The sequence below is a fragment of the Pangasianodon hypophthalmus genome, chromosome 1, assembly GCF_027358585.1.
Source record: "Pangasianodon hypophthalmus isolate fPanHyp1 chromosome 1, fPanHyp1.pri, whole genome shotgun sequence".
Lineage (NCBI taxonomy): Eukaryota > Metazoa > Chordata > Actinopteri > Siluriformes > Pangasiidae > Pangasianodon > Pangasianodon hypophthalmus.
The window spans coordinates 26,187,086-26,190,607 of NC_069710.1; the positions used below are offsets into that span (position 1 = coordinate 26,187,086).

At 36.6% G+C, this 3,522-nt stretch overlaps 1 protein-coding gene across 3 annotated transcripts in view; it reads left to right on the plus strand.

Moving 5' to 3' along the window:
• Positions 1-141, plus strand: part of fam189b (family with sequence similarity 189 member B) — a 15,433-nt gene extending 15,292 nt beyond the window's left edge. For all 3 annotated transcript variants that reach the window (XM_026944886.3, XM_026944887.3, XM_034304067.2), the window contains one exon: positions 1-141. This exon is cut by the window's left edge and continues 1,832 nt beyond it. The gene's annotated coding sequence lies outside the window, so the exon portion shown is untranslated.
• The last annotated feature ends 3,381 nt before the right edge of the window (positions 142-3,522 follow it).

Below are 3,522 nucleotides of genomic sequence, written 5' to 3' on the forward strand. Positions count from 1 at the left end.
ATTAACTACTTAGCATAATAATCTAATTGAAGTTATGTTGGCTAAATAGTTGGCTACATATTAAACTAAAATGGACTGTGGCAAAGCAGATTTTTTTTTTTTTTTCGAAATATTATGTAATAAAGTTATCTTCATAGCATAGTAATTGTCAGTTTTTCCGCTGTTTTGATCATGAAAAGCAGTTAGATCGCAATGTATTCTGGGAAAGTTCTGTTCCTGAAGTCAGTGTCGATGTTGCCTCCATCCTTCAGACCTCCAAGGGGTCTAACAAATTTCACCTAACCCAGTAAAGTACATCTGAATGGACACCGAAAGGGAAAGTCAGTAAAGGCGTAATAAAAGCAGTATTGGAATGTAACCCATTTTTCTTAGCATAGCCCAATCATAAGTGTCAATTAAGTTCATTTTAAGGAAAATGAAAAATGCTGGTGTAGGGTCTTCTAATGTAGGGATAAATTTGAAGAACCAGTTCAAGGACTGAGAGCAGTGAACACCTTGTTCATTGATGTAAAGAATTTGAACTTTGAATTTACTGAATTTTCATTCTCTCTGAAGCACTGAAAACAACTTGAAAAGGAGCTTACAGTTCTACCTCCTGCTTTGCACTCTGATGTAATGTAATGGGAGAATTAAAATTTATGGCTCTTGTAATATAGGCTTTATGCTGACTGTATGAGTACGTTAAACTGGGAATATGGCAACTTAAATGACTGAAGCAAGTAAACTTAATTAACTTTTGATGCAAGTAATGTATTAAAACCTACTGAATAAATGCATAGTAAACAGAACCATGCTTGTGAGAAGTATTGCTTTCCAATCTTGCTTTAAAGTGTTTCCATCTTGAGTATTCAGGAAAAGGGTTTCTTTTTCTGTTTCACTTTAAGACAAGCATTATAGGTCTGGACTTTTGTACTGCAAAATGATTGCACTGAGGATCGGTAATGTTGAGGATCTACTTTACCTAAGAAAATAATTTTGCATTTAGGCAAACAAAAATCATTCCTATGTGTTGCATCCTTACAGTTTGGTTGTCACTTGAACCACAGCCCCCTAATTGTGGCTCCTAAAAGTGTCATGCACAGCACAGTGCCCATAGTTTATCAGACAGAGACCTGTGCAGATCAAGATCAAAGCAAAGACACCTACTTTTTTCCACTATGTGGGACAGTGTTTGGAGGTTGAAATTAGATGTCTTCAGGTCTTCTGACGACATGTATTCAGAAATTCCAGACCTGTTATGTCCTGCAGTAAATCTCCCTGATTATAAACCTTAAGTCACAGATTGCACACAGGTCAGTGGAGGTCTGATTGAGGTATACAATGGCTTGTTAACTGTTCAGACTTCATAACCTGTGAGAATTCCTGTGTTAATGAGCTGTGCTATCATTACTGAACTTCTTCTGTGAGCATGGAGAGACTAGACGATGTCCTTGGTAAGTTGACATGCCTGCCAATTAATGTGTACCTGCCATTCTAAATGGTGTTTTCTGCAATTTAGAACATATTCGCTTGATGTCGTTATTATTAGGCATAATGCTAAGCCCACCAAAAGCTCACTGTAGGATAAAAGCATGCCTAATCATGTCTCTGTCTATCATCTATACATGTACTCCTTCTGCCTGATGTGATGCTAGTGCCTGATCCTGACACACTTCTACTGCTGTGGCTCCTCTCCCGCTCCGGTCCTACCCGATTCATCCTGATGCTTTGCTTCTGCTTGGAGCTTCTGCACTTGTGACTCAACTTTTATTGCTGCGGATGGTCGCAAATAGATACTGTTCTCAAAAAGAGTATATGTCCAAATCTCATCCTTGCTTCAATTGATAATGTCACCTGGATACTGTAGATTTGTACCTGCTGCTGTAATCATAAAGACAGTCCAGAAACTGTCCCAGGACTTTTATTCACAATTTGCTCACACTGAGCATCACATTTCAACACACTGATTACAGTTTGACTTTAGTCTTCTACAGATGTATCGTGTAATGCTTAATAATCCCATAGAAAGCCAGAAAATTACAATGCATCACAATAGGTAGTGCTTAAATAATCAAATCTGGTATACAGTAGAATACCTATAATGTACAATACTGTGGAAAAGTCTTAGGCACCCTATTTTTTAAACTACAAATGTTATTATAGATGTTTATTTTATGACTGCTCCATTACTGATTCAATATAAAGACATTTTAGATTTTCAAACATTACTTTTCCAGCAAAAGAATGAAATGTTTGCATGTCAGTAAAGAAACTAACCTATTACAAAATACACCACTTTTCTGACAAAAAAAACATAATAAAGGTTTTCGGGATTTGACTGCAAAAAACAGAAGCAAGTGCGACAGTCAGTCTCAGAAAATCTGTGGCAGATTCTCCAAGATAAAACTTACCAGTCAATTTCATATAAAATTCACTCAATAAAACTTACCAGTCAATTTCCTGAGACTACTGATGTGTTTTTAAAAAGCAAAAAGTTGTCACACCAAATACTGGCTTAGATTAGTTTATTAATGTTGAGTTAATTAATGTTAATTAATTTTTTGAAAACAAACAAACAAACAAAATAAATCATGTCAGATCTTTTTGCACCTTTAATGTGATATAGCAACCAAAGAATTTCAAGTGAAAAACATGCAAACCTTTTAAGGAGAAAAAAGAAAAAGAAAAAACTTACAATAACCAATAAGAGTGCGTACACCCTTTTATAATGGGGCCTGTGACTGTGCTCAGAATGAACCAATCACATTGAAACTCATGTTCAAAAATAATTATCATACACCTGTCATCAATGAAGAGATTCTGATTTACCCCAAATAAAGATTAGCTGTTTCTGTAGGAATTTCTTGACATCTTGGTTTTATCCACCTGCTGAAGCCATGGTCCACTAAGGGCTGACAAAGCCTGTACAGGATCTCAATGTTGAAAGGTACTGATCAGGAGAGGGGTAAAAAAGCATTTCCAAAACATTAGATGTACCATGGAACACCGTGAAGACCATCATCAACAAGTGGAGAAAATGGAGCACCACAGTGACATTACCAAGAACAGGACATTCCTCCAAAAGTGATGAAAGGACAATAAGAAAACTGATCAGGGAGGCTACCAAGAGACTTACACCACCATTAAAGGAGCTGCAGGAATATCTGGCAAAGTACTGATCACTTCATGTCACTGCATGTGACAACAATCTCTCATATTCTTTACATGAAGAAAAAAAACATCCAAGTCCACCTATATATTAACCTAAATGTGGCAGAATATGTTACGGTCTGATGAAACCAAGGTAGAATTTTTTGGGCAAAATTCTAAAAGACATATTTGGTGCAAAAAACAAACAAACAAACAAAAACAAACAAGACAGCACAACAAGTCATCTATAGAACAAGTCATCCATAGATACCCAGGGTGAAGCATGGTGGTGGCAGTATCATGCTATGGAGCTGCTTTTGTTCAGCCGGGACTGGGGCTCTAATCAAGATAGAGGTAATGAATGACAGCAAGAGGAAATGTGGACTTTTATTT